The sequence below is a fragment of the Pituophis catenifer genome, unplaced genomic scaffold (assembly GCF_029215685.1).
Source record: "Pituophis catenifer annectens isolate HBS135680 unplaced genomic scaffold, rPitCat1.0.hap2 SCAF_2, whole genome shotgun sequence".
NCBI lineage: Eukaryota > Metazoa > Chordata > Lepidosauria > Squamata > Colubridae > Pituophis > Pituophis catenifer.
The window spans coordinates 273,269,019-273,293,353 of record NW_027256882.1 but is presented as its reverse complement, the minus strand read 5'-3'; the positions used below and the strand labels follow the sequence as shown (position 1 = coordinate 273,293,353).

Here is a 24,335-nt window from a genome sequence, read left to right as displayed (position 1 = left end):
ATTTGATTTGATTTGATTTATTTGATTTTTATACCGCCCTTCTCCAGCAGGACTCAGGGTGGTGAACAGCCAAGGTAAAACATAGCATACAAAATTTAAAACAATTTTAAAAGATATTAAATAATTTTAATACGTATCTCTGGGGGTAGGTCATTCCAGAGGGCGGGTGCCGCCACAGAGAAGGCTCTCCCCCTGGGGTCGCCAGTCGACATTGTCTGGCTGACGGCACCCTGAGGAGCCCCTCTCTGTGTGAGCATATTGGCTGGTGGGAGGCTATTGGCGGCAGAAGGCGGTCTCGTAGATACCCAGGCCCTAAGCCATGGAGCGCTTTAAAGGTAGTCACCAACACCTTGAAGTGCACCTGGAAGACCACCGGAAGCCAGTGCAGCTCGCGCAGAGGGGTGTCACATGGGAGCGCCCTGTCGCTCCCATAATCCCCCGCGCGGCCGCATTCTGGGCCAGTTGGAGCCTCCGGGTGCATGGGGAGCCCCATGTAGAGAGCATTGCAGTAGCCCAGGCGGGAAGTGACAAGTGCTTGAGTGACCGTGCATAAGGAGTCCCGATCCAGAAAGGGACGCAACTGGCGTATCAGGCGAACCTGATAAAAAAAACCCCTGGCCACGGCCGTCATATGCTCTTCAGGAGGACGCCCAAGTTGCTAGCCCTCTCCGTGGGGGGCCAATGACTCGCCCCCAATAACCAACTGAGCCTGGATAGCTCAGCAGACTAATGCATTGTAATTTAACTCCAGCTGTCTGCAATTAGTAAGTTCGAATCTTGCCAGGCTCAAGGTTGACTCAGCCTTCCATCCTTTCTAAGGTAGGTAAATTGAGGACCCAGTTTGTGGGGGCAATAAGCTGACTTTGTAAAAATATACAAAAGTATAAAGGCTATTGCTTAATGCATTGTAAACTGCCCTGAGTCTCCAGAGAAGGGCGGCATATAAATCAAATTAAAAAAAAAAAAACCAGCGATGGCACCAGCTGGCTATATTGGGACGCCAGAAGCCACAGCCACTCAGTCTTGGAAGAGTTGAGTCGGAGCCTGTTTCTCCCCATCCAGACCCGCACGATCTCCAGGCACCGGGTCATCATTTCAAGGGCATCATTGGGGTGGCCTGGGGTGGAGATGTACAGCTGAGTGTCATCAGCATACTGATGGAACTCCACCCCAAAACCACGGATGATCTCACCCAGTGTCTTCACATAAATGTTGAACAGGAGAGGCGAGAGGACCCCACAAAAAAGGCGCCTGTGGTTGACCACTGCCCCCCTACCAACACAGATTGCAAAAGGTCAGAAAGATAGGAGGAGAACCACCGCAAAATGGTGCCCCCCCACCCCCAACTCTTCCAACCGGCGCAACATGATACCATGGTCGATGGTATCAAAAGCCGCTGAGAGATCTAACAGGACCAGGATACAGGAGCAACCCCTACCTCGAGCCCTCCAGAGATCATCCACCAATGCGACCAATGCCGTTTCCATGCTGTGCCCACGCCTGAAGCCGGACTGGAGCGGATCTAGATAGACAGCTTCATCCAGGTGCCGCGGAAGCTGCTGCGCCACCACACTCTCAACAACCTTCACGACAAAACGAAGGTTGGAGACTGGACGATAGTTAGCCAAAACAGCCGGATCCAGAGAGGGCTTCTTGAGGAGGGGCCTCACCACCGCTTCTTTCAAGGCGGCCGGCAAGACACCCTCACTCAAAGAAGCTTTAATAATCCTCTGGAGCCAGCCTCGTGTAACCTCCCGGGAAGCCAGCACCAACCAGGAGGGACACGGGTCCAATAAACATGTGGTCATGTTCAGCCATCCCAGAATCCTGTCCACGTCCTCAGGAGCCACAAGATCAAACTCCTCCCAGATAACACTCTCAAGACCTGCCTCAATCATCCCATCTGAACTTACCCAGTCAGAGGCCAAGCCTTCCCGAATCTGAGCAATTTTATCATGCAGATACTGCACAAAATCCTCAGCTTGACCCTGCAAGGGATCATCCCGCGCTCCCAGATGGAGGAGGGAGCGGGTCACCCTAAACAGGGCGCCTGGGCGGTTATCTGCTGACGCGATAAGAGCGGAAAAATAGCTAGATTTTGCCGCTTTTATCGCCATTAGATAGGTCTTAATATGAGACCTCACCAGTGTTCGGTCAGATTCAGAACGGCTGGTCCTCCAACCGCTCTCTGCTTTCCCCATAGATGGCAGTCAGATGGTCCAAAGAAGGCAGAGTAACTAACAAGAGCCTCAGCAGTAAAAATGTAAGCTTCTCTCTCTTAAGACATGCATGCTCGTTCATCCTCCCTCACAGAAATATTCAGCTGAGAAAGGAAAGCTGTTTTTATCATATAACTAAAAGCCTTATTGATGAAGATCAACCTCAGAGAGAACATGTAATCTGTAATATTTAGAAATATCTACTGAGGGTCCACTTTGTTGGGAAGGTAACAGCGCTCCGTGCACCTTCAGCATTTAATCATGCCAGCCACATGATCATGGAGACATCTTCGGACAGCGCTGGCTCTTCGGCTTTGAAACGGAGATGAGCACCACCTCTAGAGCTGGAAACGACTAGCATGTATATGCGGGGAAACCTTTACCTTTACCTTACTGGGAAATGAGTGGCTGAAAAAGTCATGCTAAAGCTCTCATGGTTAATCAAGATTTTAACATAGCGGACACCAATCGGTGGTCCGCGTACCATTGGTGGTCTGCAAGAAAATGTTGGTGGTCCCAGAAAAATTATTTGTATTTTTTATATTGCAATATATACTATTTATCTTTTTTTAAAAAATCATATTAGTGGACCGTGGGATTTAAAATTATGAATTTAGTGATCCCTGAGGTCTGAAAGGTTGGTGACCCCTGTTTTAACATGTTTAAGGAAAATAGTTTTCCCACTCCAACCACATTGGGAGATTAGCTTCAGTATCGGCTATTGTATTACGCTGGTGCCAAAGTACAATATCTTGCTGCAAGACAGAAGGTTCCCAATTAGACCCTGCATCTACCAAGCACCAGGCAGACTTCTTAAAAACGTTCCCATCTGCTTTTCCTTTTCTGTTTGGTTTCACGGTCATTTGTCCCAAGGTTGAGCTTACATTCTAAGTACAAGTAGTCCTCAATTTATAACAGTTTATTTAGTGACCATTCAAAGTTACAACGGCATTGAAAAATGCGACTTATGACCGTTTTTCACAGCTATGACCTTTGCGGCATCCCCATGATTATATAATCAAAATTCAGATCTCATATTTATGACAGATGCAGTGTCCCAGGTTCATGTGATCATCTTTTGAGACTTTCTGACAAAGTCAATGGAGCAGCCAGATTCAACCGGGTTATTAACTTATCAACTGCAGTGATTCACTTAACAACTATGGCAAGAAAGGTTGTAAAATGGGGCAAAACTCAATTAACAAATGTTTCACTTAACAACAAAGTTTGGGCTCAATTGTCATAAGTATCTATCTGTATTGGTGATAAAAGGGGAAGAGGGAAGTGTCCTCCTAAGAAACTCCCATATTTTTCTTTTTTTATTTTTTCAAAACTAACCAGTCTTAGTTAACTACAGGGGTGAAATGCTATCGGTTCGGACTGGTTTGGGAGAACCGGTAGTAAAAAATGCTACCAGTTCGGGCGAACCAGTATTTCCAACAATCAGCTGGGTGACGATCAACTTGACACACGATTATATTAGCTAGAATCATCAGATTTCCTGCTTTCTAGCTAATCTAAATTGCGTGGCACAGCGGATTTCCTCTCCCTCACTGTTCTATTTACCTTTGCAGACTCGGAAGACTTCAAAATGTTCCTCCTTTAGTGCTGCGCGGGCACACCTCCGGCACACATGCGCATGAAGCACACATGCGGGCACGAAGCACGAGCTTGGTAGCAGACTCACAGAACCGTAGCAGACTTTAGAAGATTTCACCCCTGGTTAACTAACCAGTAATCCAATACGGGTAGACCTCAGTTTACAACAGTTCATTTAATGAACGTTCAAAGCTACAATGGCACTGAAAAACATGACTTATGACCATTTTTCACACTTACGATCTTTGTAGCATTCCCATGGTCATGTGATCAAAATTCAGATGCTTGGCAATTAGCTCATGCCTGTGTCCCAAGGTCATGTAATACCCTTTTATGACCTTCTGAGGAGCAAAGTCAAGAAAGAAGCCGAATTCACTTAAAAACTGTGTTGTTCACTTATCAGCTGAGGTGATTCACTTAATAACTGAGGCAAGAAAGCTCATAAAATGGAACAAAACTCGCTTAACAAATGTTTCACTTAACAGCAGAACTTTTGGCTCAATTGCGGTCATAAGTCAAGGACTACCTGAAATAAGCTGTTCTTTTGCCCGCTTGGCTGTGTTTTTAAACCTGAGCATTTGTGTTGGTTGTGTTGTGCAGTGAATGGGGAGCAGGAGGAAAATTCAAGTTGCAAGGGCTTCAGGCACTCAGGAATAACGATTGTTTTGTTTTGAAAGAGCATGGCGTTTTCTCGTTCACTCATAATTGGGCACTGCAGTTCACATGGCCAGGGATAAAGACCACATTTGTATCTTTGATCCACTGCCCACTCTGCTAAAAATATATATATATATATTCCATTATATATATATATATAAAAAGTCAATGACTTTAAATTTATAATCTATATAATATCTTATATCTTAGATATTAAGAATTGTTGTGTATGGCAATTTTGTATGAAGTGGGTGGAAATAGGTTAGTTTATTGATTGTTTAGTCTAAGAAAAGGGATGTTTAAGTGATATATTTAGGGGAGTGGAGCAAATGGATAGAGTTGAATAAATGTTAAATTAGGATTTATGTGGTAGGCTGCTTAGAAATGTTATATTAATATACATAAAAGATTAAATGTTAAAGTAGGATTTATTATATAGCTTTAAAGTGGAAGGTTGCTTTGAAGGTTGTATTAATATATAGATATAAGTATGGAGGAGGAGAAAAAGGGCAGATTATGGCTAAATTGGGAGTTACAATAATATTATAAGTTATAAATTAGAAGTTACACAATGTTATAGTAGAATGTTATTTTTGAAATGTATGGTAAAAGGGGGAAGTAACAATATTAATAATATTATTAGTAAGTAAGGGTCAGTATTTAGAGGAGGGAGTAAGGGGATGGTAAAATATTACATAATCTGTTATGAATTGAGTTTTTGTTGTGAAGAAGTCACGGGGGGGATGGGTGGTGAGGGGGGGTTAGGGTGGAGGGGGGGAGAAAAATGGGGGAAAAAATTGTATTTAAAAACTTTTTCAATAAAAAAAGACCACATTTGTACACTCGGCTGCCGAAGAACTAAATGTAAATGTAATATGGTATACAATAGTATCCCAAGCAAGTGCTCCTATGGTTTCAATTCCAGAGATAAACACTTTCATTGGTGCATCTAAGAATGCTTTTCTAGAGCTGCATCACTGTCACAATGCTAAGCTCATTTGGTGGGCACATGTTCCTGCACATGTGTACACAACTGTTAAATCTTGGAATTTATGAATGCATGAACAGATTGTTTTAAAGTGTAGCTTCACTTAATAACCTGTGCCTGCCCTTTGAGCAACCTTTCTTTTTTCTGGATTGTTCATAATCCCCGAAAGCAAATATTTGTTTTAGCAGATTGATTAAAGACACCGAAATCTGACTTTATTTTTAAGCAATGTCCTCAAATGTCTGGGCAGATTCCAGCCACAAGATAGAACAGGATTGCAGGATTGCCTGCAGCTTCATGCAATTGAAAGTTCAAATTGAAGCTGCTCTTGGCTCTAGGTCAGAGAATGATCTGTGTAGGATTTACTTGGGGATTAGAGTAATAACGCTGGAGTTCGAGCTCAGCTATGCAATGTAGATTTCTTCTTCAGTCCTGTTGTTTATAAGAGTTTGCAAAGATGAATTTCAGCCTGTCCAGAGTTCTAATTGGGTAACTTTGGGGATGCTCTCCAAGGTCTGTTGCAAAACTAAAATGTTCCTTTTTCACTTAGTTTTCTGGCATAGTTGGATCAGCAAATGCGGCAAGTATGAGCAATAATGAGTACAGTTTCTAAAATACTTGGAAAAAGACATTGATTTTTGGGTACACAGGGTCATTATTCTCATTTTGTGCAGCCGAGACATAATACCACAACACTGTCCCTTGTATCTCACATTTACTGTTTGTACAAATGTGGTGTTGTGTTTCTTCTTGGAAAACCAATGACAACCGCATATCAGTTGTAAAGAAGGAGCATGGCTTTGGGTGAAAAGAACGAAAAGGAGTGAACAAAAACAGAAGGGTTTGGACTTTAAAAACCACAACATATGATCATTTCTAATTTTTGGCTCTGCTCATAATCTAAGACTGCTCATGGCGAAGGGGAGAACCCAATCCACATTAAAACAATGCCATCATTAGATCCTCTGAAAGCTTAAAAGAAATAATAAGCTCCTGGAAACTTTGGGAACTTCATGCTATTCTTGTATTCCGATAGACACAATGCACTCCAAAATTTACAAACAGAAGGTAATTATTTTGGAAGATATCTATGCCTCCATAAAATAGTTCATGACCCCACTAGAACAGGGGTGTCAAACTCAAGGCCCGGGGGGGGGATCACACACGCATGCACAGGGGGTGGGGAAACACGGGGGTGCGTGTGCATGCGCAGGGGGTGGAGAAACACGGGTGTGTGTGTGCATGCGCAGGGGGTGGGGAAACGGGGGCACGTGTGCATGCGCAGGGGGGCAGGGCATGCGGGAGGCACTGCATTATTGGTGTGGGCACATGTGCGAGCATTGTCGCACACGTGTGCGCTTTCAGCACCCGAGAAAAAAAAGGTTAGCCATCAATACCCTAATTATTAATATATAATTAAAAGAGATCCTTAGGTCCACATAGTGCAGTGTTATCTACAAGTAATTCTCATCTTAAAAACCACAGTTGGGGCCAGAATTTCCATTGCTAAGCAAGCTAGTTGTTAAAAGAATTTTACAGACTCTTTGCTACAGTTTTCAAGTGAATCATATTCACTGTTAAGTGGATCATGTGGTTGTTAAGTGAATCTTTGATTTTGCTTATTGGAAAGCAGCTGAGAAAGTGACAAATGGTGAGGATGTGACCTTGGGACACTACAATGATTGTAAATGCATGCAGATTTCCAAGTGCCTGAATTTTTATCACACGATTGTGGAGATGCTATGATAGTCAGAAGTGTGAAGATTGGCTGTAAGTACACTTTTTCAGTGCTGTTATAACTTTGAACAGTCATTAAAAGAATGATTGTAGGTTCAGGACAGCCTAATATAGCCTATTTGCTAATAGAGTAGCTTTCTAAGATTTCATCTTTCTGAGGCTTCCTGATCTCTTTCTTAGCTGATAAAACCAAGTGCTAATCTTGAGCCTCTGTATGCAAAAACATGGTTCTGTCACTGAGATGTGGCCTGCTCTCAGAATGCCCATTTCAGCCCAGAATGGCTTTCCAATCAAGTGGCAGAACTGGAGCTACTGAAGTATATAGCATCTTCAAGTCTGATTGGAACATTTCACATTCTTATAACCTGATGATTGCAGGCCCATTATAGAAGTTAAGTCTTTGTGCCTGAAGGAAATCTCTGAGAGTTAGCACATCTAATGTAGGGTGTCAGTGTTCTTGAAGCACCCAGCAAGGAGTGTAATTATAGAAGATAGATGAAGAGTCAGTCTGTTTCATATTAGTATCTAGTGATTAAAGAAGATACAGCAATTGGTTCTCAGTAAAGGAGGCAGCCTATTTACTCTGCCTTTTTTGCAGCGTGCAGTTTCAGGCCATTTGCTCAGTTGTTTCTACATTGACGATTCACCATTGACCTCTGCTGGGAGATATACCCTTCACCTGTCCATTTTCTGGGAAGCATGGGAGATTTCCAGGGTTGGCCTACTTAGGATCACTGTTGCCTCTTCAAGTCCCAAGACCCTCTCAGTATAATTAGAATGAGGGGCAGGGGTGAAATCCAGCAGGTTCTGACAGGTTCTGGAGAACGGGTAGCGGAAATTTTGAGTAGTTCAGAGAACCGGCAAATACCAGAGTGGGGTGGTATTTTGCAGTATCCTTCCCCTGCCACGCCCACCAAGCCACACCCACAGAACCGGTAGTAAAAAAAAATTGGATTTCATCACTGATGAGGGATCCCAACTTCTAGAAGGTTGGTTTAATTATACCTTGAAATATGGCATATCCATCCATTTACTGAGAATTCTTATGCCAAAAAAAATTTCTCTGGTATTTCTCTGCCATAGTACTAGATCAGATATAACATTGTTCTGATCATAGACAGTATGAAGACTGAAGGAAATTTTGGAGGACCAATTTGATTTCCACAAAGTTCTGCCTTCTCTTTTTTGTTGAGCCCAGCATAACCTGGTGTTCCTAGCTACTTATAAAAAATCGATGAAGGCTTTGGTTTTAACTCTGTGTGATTAAGAATAAGTGAATGACAGTCTCGTGTTTTCATCTTTTCACTAAAGTTCTGTTTGTTTGCTCTGTCCCAGATTTCCCAATCCTTGGCACCCTCCAGATGGATGGATGTCAAATCTCAGCAATCACCTCATACTTCTGCGAGTTGAGGTCCACATATCTGGAAGGCCCCCAGGCTGGGGAAGGCTGCTGGAGCTGATTATCTATTCTGTCTCACTTGAGGTTTAATTGCAAGGTAAGTTTTTGAACCATAACAATTTTTATTCCGTGCCTCTTTTTCTCCCATATTCACCATATGATTACAGTGTGGTAAAATACATGTCCTATTAAGAGCCCAGTTTTAACTGGTTCCAAAGGCTGAACAGTTGCTATGGCCCATTTGTTATGGAGAATAGCAAGGAAGTTCTAGTATCATTATCTGGATTTTTTTTTCTCAGCAGATTGAGAGGCAGCAACTTTGTGAGGTTCAGAATTAGTTCTCTTCTGTCCTCACCTGCCATCCCGTTATTTTCTTTCCATCTGAGATACTCTTACAATTTGTACAGATTCTTTTCTTTCTATGTTTTTTCAAGGAAAGGCCTCTATCGGGGTGGGCCACCTGTAGAACTTCAGATGTTGTTGATTTACATCTTCCTGGAACCCAACTGGTTTAGGGGTATGTGTTGGGAGGGATTAAGGATTAAAAATGTTAGGAAGATGACAACAGATAAGTCCCTCCCCTTTATATGTTTGGCTGCACTAAAAACTGGCTGGGCTTTGATCACATGATTGTGGCTGCCATCTTGACTTTTTTGATACCCTATTTGGCAACCTGTCATATGGCAAATGATAAGAAACGCTGGCAGCTATAGGTCATTAAATCTGTCTCACCGACATGCTGGAAAATTAGGGGAAGTACTGGATTGATCATTAGGGAAAACTGTTATATTGTTTATTTTGTCATCATTGCCAATGAATTGGATGGACCATGAAAAGGTGAGAAAAGAAAATCTTGCTTTGGTTATCCCTAAATAGCCATCTTTGGTGGAGAAACATTTGCTTGTCCTTACAAAACTAGAAGGGCATCTTGTTCAGCAAATAACTGAGTTGTAGGATTCATGACTACAAGGTTATTTGGATAATTTTAAAATGGACTGAATGAATTCAAGGAGGACATGGCTATCAAGGATCATCTCTAGGTTGATGTCTCCTAAGCCAGTGGTTACAATGCCAAGGAAAAGATATAAAGATAGTCCTCAACTTACAACTGTCCGATGGTTCAAAGTTACAACAATCTTGGAAAAAGTGACTTACGACCTGTATTCGCACTTATGACTGTTGCACACCACCATGATCATGTGATCACGATCCAGGCACTAGGCAGCTAGCTTGCATTTATGACCAACAAGTTACGACAGGAATTACAGTCCCAATTGTAGTCATAAGTTGAGGACTACATGTATCTCCCATCTTCTGCTTTTAAGCACTCCAAAGACATCTGGTTGGCCACTTGGCAAAGCAAAATTGTAGACTAAGATGGAGATACCTTGACCTTTTCCAAAACAAAAAAACAAAAAAACAAACACACAGTTCTTATAACAGCTGATTCCTTTTTACAGGAAAGGCTTTTATTTTTAAAATAAGCAAACAAAGTCAGTTTCTATTGGTTTTGATTATAGTTCCCACCAGCCCATGCCACCAGAGCCAGTGGTCAGGAATGATAATTGTTCAAAACCTCTGAGCAAACATTGACTGACCTCTCTGGACAGCCAAAAGCAGGAAGAGAAATACTAATGCCAAAATTAGTTAACCAGTTGGAAACTCACTGAAATGGACAATTATATTATTCTGGGGAAAAGTGATAAAATCACTTGAAGTGAGTTCCTGCAGAATTTGAGCCCAATTAGCGCCACTAATGATGATCAGAATCTTCTCTGAATTGGGGTACCAAGTTATCACTTAATCCATATTTCCCATAACATGCCAGTTAGTCCCTTGTTGCAAAAGATCTACTTTATAGTTTGAAGCATCTTGAGTAAATTCTTCACCCAATTCATTATTCCATCACTCCCATTCCTTTAATGTGGATAGACCTATTGATCAAAGGTACCATTTTCATAGGACTAAGAAACGGAGAGCAACATCAAAACACTGAAGCTGACCACGATCTCACAGCTTCTGAGATCATACCAGTTGGACAATGTCTGCCTAAACACAGCTATGTTGGATGGAAACAAATCAAGTTTAAATCAGTTTATAAATAGCTATATCCTATTAATTATGATAGGTGGGATGAAGAGTACCTAGGAAAGTGGTTGCAGATAGAGGAGGTCATGGCTCTTTATGGGAGATGGTGCATTGTGATCAAAGCTGCATCTTTTGCTTGTGTCAGTTGCCATACTTTTAAAAATAATAGTGTAACAATCATGAATCTGTGCTTGTCATCTTGCGGATTTTGATATACACGTACCAAGTTGGTAGATGGAAGTTACTGGGAAAAGGAAGGAGACAATTGCGTAGCACAAGGGTGTCGAACTCGCAGCATCACATTTCGTGATGTTTTTCCCATTCATGGAGCTGGGGTGGGCGTGGCCTGCATTTGACGCATCCGGCTCGTGGGCCACCAGTTTGACAACCCTGACATAGCTCATTATACACCACTTTTCACTCTGTAATGCAAAAGGAAGGGTCGGTAGCCCCAGCTATTTTCTTATTTATTAAATTTATATGCCACTCATCTCACTCTGCAAAGTGGCTGACTTTTTTTTTTTTTCAATTTGTGCTTTTTCTTTTTTCTCCAGGAGTTCAGGGCGGTATTTATTTATTTATTTATTTATTTATTTATTTATTTATTTATTTATTTATTTATTTATTTATTTATTGGTTCGATTTATATGTCGCCCCTTCTCCGGAGACTCAGGGCGGCTTACAATGCGTTAAGCAATAGCCGTCATACTTTTGTAAATACCTGCTTAGTAGGGCTTTTGGACACCCCCCCCCAAGCGGTGTTCTTTTTATACAAAGTCAGCTTATTGCCCCCACAATCCGGGTCCTCCTTTTACCTACCTCGGAAGGATGGAAGGCTGAGTCAACCTTGAGCCTGATGAGATTTGAACTCACAGTAATTGCAGGCAGCTGGCAGCTAAGTGCTACTTTAACAGCACTTTAGTCCACTGTACCACCAAGGCATATCCTTTGTCTCTTTCATTTTTTTTTCCTGTGTGAAATAACTTAGAGATCAGAAGTGGGTTTCAGTAGGTTCTGACCAGTTCTGGAGAACCGGTAGTGGAAATTTTGAGTAGTTTAGAGAACCAGTAGTAAAAATTCTGGCTGGCCCCACCCCCATCTATTCTCTGCCTCCCAAGTCCCAGCTGATTGGGAGGAAATGGGGATTTTGCAGTAACCTTCCGCTGGAGTGGGGTGGGAATGGAGATTTTACAGTATCCTTCCCATGCCATGCCCACCAAGCCACGCCCACCAAGCCATGCCAGACCCACCAAGCCACACCCACAGAACTGGTAGTAAAAATTTTTGAAACCCACCACTGATAGAGATGTAGGTTAGACTGAAAGGGAGAATGTCAAGAAATTTTCAGTTTCTCTCTTTGGCAACTACAACACTTAGCTATCTTAGAATTTTTTATGGAGCAAATAACTAAATTCCAGTGATTTCATTTTTAAAATCATTTTCACCTTTCTAGACTACCATAATGTTTAGATTTTGTGTAGACTGGATAACTAGTTTTTAAAATCTAGTTTTCATTACCAGTAGTGGGTTCATCTTACCTTCGCTACCAGTTCGGAACTGGGAGCGCTCGCTCGCTTGTGGCACTTCTGTGCAAGAACAGAACCTTTTGCGCATGCGCAGAGCGTCCGTGATGACGTCTGGGCAGGTGGGCGTAGCCTCTCGCCACCACCACTACCGGTTCACCTGAACAGGGCGAACCGGTAGAAACCCACCACTGTTCATTACTTTTGTTAGCAGTTTTAAATCCTTTGTAAAAGAAATGCAGTAGAAATATTTTAAAGGTTGTAAAGATCAGGTGCTTTGGTCCTATGTTTAGGGCTTTTTGTTTTAGTATAAAAGCATTGTGTTTCAATTTTACCTACTATTTTCACTTGTTCCCTTAACCCTTATCTTTTTCCCTGCACTCAGACTGCAGTATTTACTCTCTGAGGTGAACTTGGGCTATCAGATACAGGTAAAATATATGGCTCTTAGGCAACTGGGCCTTGAGAGATAACTCTTGCTTACTTAGCTCTTTGTTTTAAAATAGCATTGATAATCTTCTCCAACCTAGAGCCCTCCACATGTGTTTGATTACAGGAATTACAGTTGATAATTAGGAAAGGCAATTTTAAAAGAACTCAGTGGGACTTTGATTCTACTCTCCTAACCTAACTTACAGCGGTGCTTGAAAAGGAGACACCTTTCCTAACTGGCATTGCAACACTTGGCACATTATCTCCCTGGGCCTTGTGCAAACATCAGAGAATTAATCACTAGTGAATTATTACCTAGTCATTTTCTGTTATTCAGAGTGTCTGGAACAGAAGGGCTCTCTTTGCATCCAACTCATCACCACTGACAATTCAGGTGGAAGAATATATTTTGTAGCAACCAGATGAATGGGCAGGTTAGGACCCTTATAAAAATATGCAGCTACTGTCTGTGATATCTTGGCCCCAAGTGACAATACTGATTTGTTGCATTCAGTATTATGTAGATTGATTTATAGCTGTCCTTCAGGATTCAAGTGTACTATATATGAATATGTTTCTTCTTAAAACTGCTGATATATATATTCATGGCCTTGGATGTGTGTATTATAGAAGCAGAGATGAAGACAAGAAAGCTGTGCTTAGCATTCTGTCAAGCATTGAAAACACTTATAGACTACTTAATCAACAAAAAGAGAGTACACAGCCGCATAATATAGAAATAAATGTCAAGTGTCAAAGCAATGTGGGAGGACATTTTTTAATACTTTTGTTAATCAGAGCCTTAGAAATGAGATTTTTAGCATTGTGTGGTGGCAGACAAATAATACTCTTACATTATCATGAATTATCACATGGCACAGCTTTTCAACTTTTTTTTCCTTTTTAACCTTAAGTGTTCCTTATGGCTTGAAGATAATGAATATATCTGCTATGCCACGGGTGTCAAACTCGATCGCGTCACGTGACGTATCGTGATGGTTTTTGCCTTTGCGGAGCCAGGGTGGGCGTGGCCTGCAGGTGACGCATCCGACCCGTGGGCCGCCAGTTTGACACCCCTATGCAGCTATGCCTTGTTTTGGACAAGAAATGGAGAATTTGCAATTATCCTAATTTGTGGTTGAACTGCAATCCGCAACAGCCCACATCATTAGACATACTGGTTGGAGCCACTGGGAGTTGTAGTTAAACAACATCTGGAGGGATACATTTTTCTGACCTTTGCTTTGAAGCAGTTAGTGAACTTTTAAGCATGAGCCAGAGACTGTGCATGATTGAGGGAGCCTGGCTGCTGATGTATATTTATGCGACAATTGATATGCAATCTATACTGCTGTTATCATGATGCTAAAGATTAATGTGTCCATCGATATAAATCAGTGTTTCTCAACTTTATTTACTGTAAAATGAGTGGACTTCAACTCCCAGAAGTCTCCAGCCAGCATGTTGTCCATCTACTACTCATAGGCATCCACTGGGATTCAACAGGATACAAATAATGTAAATAAAGAGATCCTCCCTCCACAGTTGTGGATTATCAACTCTAAAGTGACTAAGCCCCTTTCTTAAATGAAGAAAAAGTGCAATTAATACTTCAGTCTTAGACTTGAAGGGTGTTTAAAAAATAAAAAAGCACTTTCTTCTTTACGCACCCATCTCTGATTATGACCGTTTCTCCATTTGGAGGTGGGGTATGAGGTACAGGCCAAGCAGAAATAGATGTTCCAGGAGATTCATTTATTATTGTTTCTATTTTAATTTAATCTTTCTCCATGGTTGAAGTTCTAGACAGCCAACAACAATAAAAACAAAAGCGTAAGTACAGTATTAAGATGGTTATGTAAAATCAAGTTCCAATAAAAAAAGGCATGGTTAAAGAGGAAGGACTTTGCCCCCTTCTTAAATGAATAAAAGCAAGTGGCCAACATTTATGGAGGTGTTAAAGGTTTCTGGGTTCCAAGTAACATATCCGTAGCAAACAAAATTCTGAGGCAGGTAAATTCCTCAAAGAATAAGTTTATTGGATATGTCATATTGGCACAGGCTGGTGAAAACCAACTCTGACTATTCCCATTGTTTTCACCTAATTAAAAGTAAAGGTTTTTCACTTTCTTAAAACAATCAGTCACATGGTCCAATCAGGATACTGTCCAGTTGCTAGGTGACTCCAGTCCCCTCCTTCCAAGCACCTGCAAGAATGTCCTTGGTTCCCAAGAGAAAGTATTTTGTTTTGACTACAAACCCCAACTCTCTCTATTTCACCCTCCCTGTCCCTCATCTCCACTGTATCAGCGCTGAAGTCTCAAAATGGCCTCAGTCAGGCCAGCTTCAGGGCTAACAGAAGGAATGTAAAGATTCATTCCAGAGGAGTAAGAGGCAACTCAGCCCAGATACTATGTGTGAAAGAAAGAGGGTGAAGACAGCCCTTCCCTAATAGTTCACAGAATATGTTGTGGATGCAAATAGGTTGGTCAGTCTGGCAAAATTTTGTCTGTTGGTGTGAAACAATAAAGAATTCAGCTTGGAAGAATTGCCATACAGATAATCCACAACACAATTGAGCCAAAAATTTCTGTTGCTAAACAAGGAGTTATTAAGTGACTTTTATTCCATTTTACGACCTTTTTGCCACAGTTGTTAAGTGAATCATCCAATAATTAACCGAATCTGGCTTCCCCCATTGACTTTGCTTGTTGGAAGCCGGTTGGGAAGATTACAAATGGTGAACACCTGACCCCAAGACAATGCAACTGTTATAATTACATGCCAGGTGCCAAACGCCCAGATTTTGATCACATAACTGTAAGGATGCTGCAACAGTCATAAATGTGTAAACCAGTCATAAGTCATTTTTTTCAGTGTCATCATAATATTGAACAATCACTAAATCAATGGTTGTAAGTTGAAGACAGTTGAAGTTTATGTCATTCAAAGTTTGGGGCCTGACAGGAGATCCCAGATTTTGTCTTTTTTGTTACTGGTGTTTAAAACACTAGCACAGGGGTGTCAAACTCAAGGCCCGGGGGCCGGATCTGGCCTGTGGGATACTTAGATCTGGCCCACGGAGGTGCCCTGGAAACAGCAAAGGACTGGCCCATGATGCTTCTGCCAGCAAAAATGGACCTTGGGAGGGGGGGGGGGTCGAGCTCCGTTTTCGCTGGCAGAGGGTTTCAGGAAGCGGTCGCAGCTGAAAACGCCACCACAGGTGCCCCCAACAGGAATGATGTCAAGCTGGCCATGCCCACCCCGGCCCCTCAAGGTGAAACAAAACCCTGATGTGGCCTTCAATGAAATGAGTTTCACTTGCAGGTTCCTGGTTTTGTTTTAATGGCTTGTGTTTTAAATATTGTATTGCAATTGTAAAAACAGTACAAAAATTGCCACTTTGAATAAAAGAGAGAGAATAAGATAATATTACGTTATCTCCTATCTCCTTGGATTTTTAAAAATTGGCACAAGGATAAAGAATTTATAATTACTAAAACTCCACTAACTAACATATTTCCCATTCTGACCTTGGAGCCTGAACAGATAGCCTATTAGAAGTGGGTCCTTTGAATATGGCTCAGTAAATTATATTTGTGTGTCCTTGTATCTTTTCAGAAGTACTTCATGGTTTTGCTTTGTATTTTCACTCACATAAAGGGAAAGGTATTTCAATGGCATTTTGGATTGGAAAAAATGTAGGTTTTCTCACTGGACACTAGAAACTGTTTTTAAGTTTCAAAAGAAGAACCAAGGGGAAAGGAAAAGATAAAAGAAAAGAAAAAATGTAAGAGTGTTCTAGCTGAGGAGTGCAGGTAAAATTTTTGGCACTCCATTTGACCCAGTATGCAAGTTGGTTTATCCTAATTATGCACAATAATTATGCCAGGATCAATGATGCTTGTGATTACCTCCTCATCCATCTGTTCTTCATTTTTTTTTTTTCATACTCTGTGCTAGGATTATTTTTGGGTTTAAATTATAGTTTTCAAATATTTTCTGTTTCACACTTTTTAGTAATCCCAGTTATAGAAACTTCTGGAAACTACAAAATAGTTTAGGACCTGACTTTTGAACCACAGGCAGCCCAACTTGACACAGAGAAATAAGAACATGCAGAGTTTTGAAAATATTTATTTAAGAGGAGCTCTGGTGGCTCAGCAGACCAATTAACATCCACTTACATCTGCTGCCTGCAATTACTGCAAGTTCAAATCTCATCAGGCTCAAGGTTGACTCAGCCTTCCATCCTTTCTAAGGTAGGTAAAATGAGGACCCAGATTACGGGGGCAATAAGATGACTTTGTATAAAATATACAAAAGGATGAAGGCTATTGCTTAACGCATTGTAAGCCGCCCTGAGTCTTCGGAGAACGGTGGCATATAAATTTTTTTAAAAAAAAATTGAACCACTGTCGCTGATATTTCTGATTTTTTAAAAAATGTCTCAAATGATTTTCATAAAATAGTAAAAAATGACAGTCAAATGTATATTCAAAAATATTCTGAATAATAGATGGCTGCTTGTCAAGATAAAGTCTGAGAGCAAAGGTAACAGTTAATCAAAGCAACAATACTTTTTCTTTAATAAGTAGAAATGATGCTGGAGAACCTTCCTGAAGTGGAAATTATTATTAAATTGATCCACTTGGTTTAGGAGTAGGTGGAAATGAGACTTAGGAAGAAACTATAAGCTTTCCACAAGATCTGGAATAGATCTGAGGTATAGATAATCTCAGTGGTGAAATCCAATTTTTTTTACTACCGGTTCTGTGGGCATGGTGTGGCTTGGTGGGCATGGCAGGGGAAGGATACTGCAAAATCTCCATTCCCACCCTACTCTGGGGCCAGCCAGAGGTGGTATTTGCAGGTTCTCTGAACTACTTATAATTTCCGTTACCGGTTCTCCAGAACCTGTCAGAATCTGCTGAATTTCACCCCTGGATAATCTTCTATCCCGCTGCACGTTCCAGGATTTTTGTATGTGTTGTGTGTATGAGGTAGCAGCCATCATTCCTTTGTCCCAGAATTGTTAACAACAGCTACAAGTGATTAATGCATATCTTTGTCAATTTGCAATCTCCATTTTGAGAAGATTGTGATTTTTAAAAAATAATCTTCTCCATTTTATCTTATTTTATCATTATTTTTTTCTGGTAGAGACAGTACACTTTGTTTTTTAGGGACCCTCTGGGGTCTTTCATATTCTGAATTCTCCTTCCTGCTCTCTAGTTCCATCTTTCATTCGCTTCAGATGTGAGTCTATCATCAAGACAACTTTTGGGATGGATGATCTCATCTCTTATGTTTGCTAATGCCTCTAAACCTTATCCATTCCTAAACATTGTTGATGCGGTTGCTTTGGTGAAAGCAAATCTGAATGGACTCTTTCTTGCCGGTATTTGTGTTCGCTTTGTTTATGTCCTTCTAGAACTTAAAGGGGATTTATTCAGTACTGTACAGAAGATGGGAACCTAACCACAGGATGCAAGTGGGAGGGTGGGCTGAGTTGGCGGGAGGAAAGAACATTCCATTCAGAAATAGCAAAGTCACTGGTACTTTGCAAGCAATAATCTGTCCATGCTATAAATATAATAGAGGAGGAGTTACATGTTGTCCCCCTAACTACTCACAATATATGTCTAAATTACATGCAAGAAGGATGGTGCTCCATCACACTGTCCAGCAATACAGCTTAGCCATTTTCAAGCCGCTCACCCCTCGTTGTGGTTTTCATGGCCAGTGCTTGCTACGTCACTTGATCCAAAAAAAAGGAGTTGCAAAGGGGAAATGAGAGATGGAAGAAAGGTTAACGATATAAATCATGCCACTGCAACCCACTTTGGTGATTTGGAAATTTGAAAACTGCCAAAATACATGTTGTGGGTGTCTGGTTGATGTAGATTTACACCTTCCCCTGTCCAGAGAGGACTAACCATGCTTTCTTCTAGGATCTATTTTTTTTATCCTCCAATTTAGTTTTCTATCCTGGAATGTACTAGTAGTCTCCATCCAGATATTAACCAATTTTGATGCTGCTTAGCTTTTGGGGACCGCAAGGTTGGAGATTAGCCACTGAGTATTCCAAGCAAACAGCCAAACAACTTGTGACTAAATGTAAACGTTGCTCCACCTTCTTTTGGACTGAACATGCTGTTCAAAGCTGGGTGTTGTCCTTGAGTTGACAGATGTTGACATTTCCCTGCCTCAAAGAATGGCATCAATTACACCAGCCTCCTGTGATTTTCAGAGAGTATCCTCTGAGGATTAGCCATTTTGGAGAGGGAGGTATATCATCTTCTCCCTGAGCAAATCTTTGCCATTATATTCCTTAAAGATCTGCTTTCTCAGAGGTCCTGTTTTCCTTTACCTTCTTAATCCCTTTTTGCTTCGGTCTAATGAGCCGACAGTGAGGTTACATAAAGGCAGAATGGCAGATGATGGGAAATTTAGGAAGTCATAAAACCCCAGCTGCTGTTTTTTCTTCTTCTTCTTCTTCAAGTAATGGAACTTCCTATTATCTTGTTCTGAATCTCCTTGTGAGAATTTGTGAGGATGCTGTTGTGATTAAGCTGTGATGCAGGGGCTGAATAAAATCAGCATGAAGAGATCACAGATGAATCACATGAAATACAATGAGCTGTGACATTTATTTTTTGTTTTGTTTTTTTGTCTTCTCTCTCTGGAACAGAATATTGCTTTTTTTGCCTTCGCTTTTTTCCCACTTCTATAATTTTAGTCTCTCCCTATTTTATCTATTATTTAATCTTTTCTGCTTTCCAGCTATGATGCCATTTTTTTAAAAAAAAACCTCCCATATTCCTCTTTCTTATATATGCAGTGTTCCTGCAAATCGTTTTTGTATCTAGAGAATTCTGTGGTTTTGTTTGCTATTTTTGTACCCTTTAAACCAGAGGTGGAGAACTATAGTCCCTTTATGACTTGTGGACTTCAGCTCCCAGAATTCCTGAGCCAGCCATGATGGCTCAGGAATTCAGGGAGTTGAAATCAACAGATCATAAAAGGGCCATAGTTCCCCACCCTTGTTCTAAACAGTACCTTTTTATTATTGTGTAAATGCATATGAGCATGTGGAAATTTGATTCTTCAACCACCAATTGTCTGGATCAACCATATGTTGGGGTACAGCTGTTATCTACATGTGGAAAAGGTTGCTGAAGCCATAACAATTTAAATTAAATCGGCCCAGGTGAAATGTAATTAAAGCTGCAAGAATGAAAAGGAGAATGAAGCTGTCTTTTCAAGGCATGGGTGTCATAGAATCAAAGACACCTATGCCCCCTCCCTCTTAATCGTGGAGTTAGAGTTGCCTGTGAACCAGATGAAGTCCAGCTAACTGGCTTTTGTGTCTTTAGCAGCACATAAGTCGCTTAAATAAAGACCCATACAAACCTAAATAAATAAATGAGCATGTGACACTTTTCACAGTGTGGTGATAAGCTTTATCAGCTGCTAGAATTTATATATGTAGTTTCCTTTTGTTTAGATTTTTATTCTCCCTCCCCCTTTGTTGACTGAAAGTTTGGCAATTTGAGACCCAAGCACAACACCACTAGGTGAGCTCCCATTCTTGCCCCAGCTGCTGCCAACCCAGCAGTTGGAAAGCATGTAAATGCAAGTAGATAACTTCAGTGGGAAGGTAACAGCATTCCGTGTGCCTCAGTGTATAGTCATGCCGGAAGTTTCTTTGGACAACACTGACTCCCTCAGCTAAAGACAAAGCTGAGCACCACCCCCTAGAGTTGAACACAACTGGAAAGGGTACCTCTTTTCATATACAAATCAAGGTGGAGAACACACCTCCTCCTATTTAGACTTGGCTGCAAAAAATAACTTAGCTGAAAAATTAAAGGGTCTCCTTGTCTTTTTCAGAATGCAGAATGATCAATGTCAAGTGGGCCTGTAGATGGTTTATCCACCAGGGCACAAGTGTTCCTATTATAAATCTTTGTGACACAATCTATTATTATTAACTTTTGTCTGAAGTTGCAAATATTGATTGGGAGCATGAATTATATTTTTCATTGACCAGGTGTTGTGTTTTTCCTAAATCAATACTTTTACTTTGATCTACTTGGAGCATTATGTTTTCAAGCCAATGTGACTTGCACTTAACTGGATTATTAGCAGTGTAGAAAGAAAAGAAGCAATTTTGTAATTTCTTCATTTTGCTACAAAATAAAATGTAGCTTTTAAATTTTAATATTTTCAAAGGTGTGAGGAATCTAAGTTAAATACCAGTTCATCACACTGTGATTTCTGAGGGCATGGGACTAGAATTAGTTCTGAATTCTCAATAGCTTACAGCACCATCCTATATACACCGTGTCCCATTTATGTTCAGGTAATTTTCAGGTGAGGAGAGGCTGAACATAAAGGCTGCAAGGCATTTTTAAGCATTGAAAACTGAACTGTCATCTACTGACCCCAATTGTTCACACTGTGGGCTTGTGCAATACATTAGATGAAATTGTGATGGGAAAACTTGGGATTTGGTATGTTGTAGTCCAACTGGTGGTCTAGTTGACATGCACTGTTAACTTTCTAGTAAGAAGCCTTTCTTGAAAATTTGTCACAGCTGATCTTATTTGGCCAGTAGAATCCCATAATGTGGACATTTGGCCAAAGAAATATCTATTCGCTTGGGTGCAGGAACCATGAGCTTTTACAAAATTGCTTCGCACATGGATTTATCTTATGCAGAATTCCAGTAGCTTTGTTTGATGATTGGCATGCATATTCAACACCATGTGCATATGAATTGACGTGGAGTTTTGGAATGGCGTGTCATACCCTGTGTTTATGTGTGCATGACATATTAACCCATGGGTTCTTTGGCACTGGTTGACAGATTTTATATTTATACCAGTCTTCCTCTGTCAGAAGCCCAGTTGTCTCAATTACTGGTTTCACATAACACATGGAACTCTAAAGTCAGTATGTTAGCTGAGTTTGCACAACATGATAGCCTTAACGATGCATGTTTGTAGTTACTGTAGTTTGTCAGACAAGTCCAGCATGGAATAACAAGGTGCCCTAGAGCATAATCAGTACAACCCGGGGACGGCTTATTTCATGTGTTTCTGGCTCTATTAGGCAACATTTCTCTCTGTGAATTCTATCCAATATTACTGATCTCTTTTCAGAAACATCTGTAGTTCTCAAAGAACCAGGAATAGTCTTTGGAAGCCACTATTGCATGTTTCAGTCATGCCCACTGAATGATTTATTTAACCTCAGAGTGTACAAAAAGGCTGTTTGTATAACTTTTTTCTTAACATTATTTTCATAAGATCTAGTGTAAATATGTTTGCTTTTAGTCAGAATAAGTGTTCTTTTTTTTCTTTTTTCTTTTTGCTTTAGCTTTAAAAGAAAAAGAAGGAGGAGATACATTAGTTTGCATAGGTAAGATCCACACAGCTAGATGCCAAGCACTTGCCCTGTGACTTTGTTCTGCATGGGTACAAAACATATTTTTTGCTGCATGAAGAAAATGTAATCTATTGGACCCCAATAATAGGGCAAATTTAGACAGCATTCTAAAAAGCAGAGACATCACCCTGCCAACAAAAGTGCGTATAGTCAAGGCTATGGTTTTCCCAGTTGCAATGTATGGCTGTGAAAGTTGGACCATAAGAAAGGCTGAGCGCCAAAGAATCGAGGCCTTTGAACTATGGTGCTGGAGAAGACTCCTGCGAGTCTCTTGGACTGCAAAACAATCAAACCAGTCAGTCCTAGAGGAGATCAACCCTGACTACTCTTTAGAAGGCCAGATCCTGAAGATGAAACTCAAATACTTTGGCCACCTAATGAGAAGAAAGGACTCACTGGAGAAGAGCCTAATGCTGGGAACAATTGAGGGCAAAAGAAGAAGGGGACGGCAGAGAATGAGGTGGCTGGATGGAGTCACTGAAGCAGTAGGCGTGAGCTTAAATGGACTCCAGAGGATGGTAGAGGACAGGAAAACCTGGAGGAACATTGTCCATGGGGTCGCGATGGGTCAGACACGACTTCACAACTAACAACAACAATGGATTGTAGTTTCCTCATGAGTTACAAGGGAAAGAGATGATCAGGCTGAACCCAAGGGAGGGCTCAAGTGCATCATCAGTCTCGACTCCTTTTGTGCCCATAAGAGATTTAAGTTCAGCCCACTTTGAATTCTCTTGACTCTGCTGCCAATTTGCTTTGACCATTAGTAGTTCAGATTCTTGTAGAGAGCATTAGCTTACAATAAACCTATATTCATTTGAACTGCCTGGACTCCTGATTTCCTGTGCTCATTAAAACAACAATGTTGTAAAATGTTGAAATAAGACTGGGATGCCAAATTCAAAATCATCCTTAGGCATTGAAGTGGCTTGATTTTCCACCAAGCTAATTTAAGTTTTATGGCAGATTTTAAAAAGTAAGAAAAACACGGTATTTCAAGTGAGAATTCTGAATTGATTTGTTATCCTGGATATCCATGTATTCCTAAGAATCTTCTCCAACACCAGGGTTCAAATGCATCAGTATTCTTTCTGTGGTGTTTCTTTGAAGTCCGACTTTCTCATCCATGTACAGGTAGTACTCAACTTACAACAGTTTGTTTAGTGACAGTTCAATGTTACAACGACATAGTGACTTATGACAGTTTTTCACAGTTACAACCTTTGCAACATCCCCATGATCATGTGATCAAAATTCAGATGCTTGCCAACTGGTTCATATTTATGACCATTGCTGTATCCCGAGGTCATGTGATCACCTCTTGCAACTTTCTGACAGGCAAAATCAGTGGGGAAGCCAGATTCACTTAACAATCCTGTTAATAACTTAGCAACTGCAAAGATTCACTTAACAACTGTGGCAAGAAATGTTGTAAAATGGAGCAAAATTCACTTAACAAATATCTCACTTAACAACAGAAAGTTTGGGTTCAATTGTGGTTGTAAGTTGAGGACTACCTGTAATGTCACAGATAAAACCACTGTCTTCATGAGTCTAACTTTTGCAGGTATAGCCTTATTGTGGCATCTGATTACCTTTTCCAAAGCTATCTTACCAAGTATTAGACTGAGGTTTGTTTCTGGATTTCCTGTTCCTTTACCATTGATAGTGCTAAAAGACAGAAGCTATCTAGTGTTAATACCAGTTTATAATGCCTTGGTAAGGCCACACTTGAAATACTGCATTCAGTTTTGGTCACCATGATGTAAAAAGATGTTGAGATTCTGGAAAGAGTGCAGAGAAGAGCAACAAAGAAGATTAGGAGACTGGAGGCTAAAACATGAAGAACGGTTGCAGGAACTGGGTTTGTCTAGTTTAATAAAAAGAAGGACTAGGGAAGACATAATAGCAGTGTTCCGATAGCTCAGGGATTGCCACAAAGAAGAGAGAGTCAAGCTACTCTCCAAAGCACCTGATGAGGGCAGGATAGGAAGCAGTGGATAGAAACTAATCAAGGAGAGAAGCAACCTAGAACTAAGAAGAAATTTCCTGACGATTAGAACAATTAATCAGTGGAACGACTTGCCTCCAGAAGTTGTAAATGCTCCAACACTGGAAGTTTTTAAAAAGATGTTGGATAACCATTTGTCTAAAGTAGTGTAGAATTTCCTGCCTAAGCAGGGGGTTGGACTAGAAGACCTCTTTTGTTCTGTTCTATTCTATTCTATTCTATTCTA

At 40.8% G+C, this 24,335-nt stretch overlaps 1 protein-coding gene across 1 annotated transcript in view; it reads left to right on the top strand.

Annotated features, from left to right (window-relative positions):
• Positions 1-24,335, top strand: part of GHR (growth hormone receptor) — a 141,211-nt gene that overhangs the window by 15,792 nt on the left and 101,084 nt on the right. Inside the window, exon 2 of the mRNA XM_070938893.1 lies at positions 8,536-8,696. The gene's annotated coding sequence lies outside the window, so the exon portion shown is untranslated. The remainder of the gene's footprint in view (positions 1-8,535; positions 8,697-24,335) is intronic.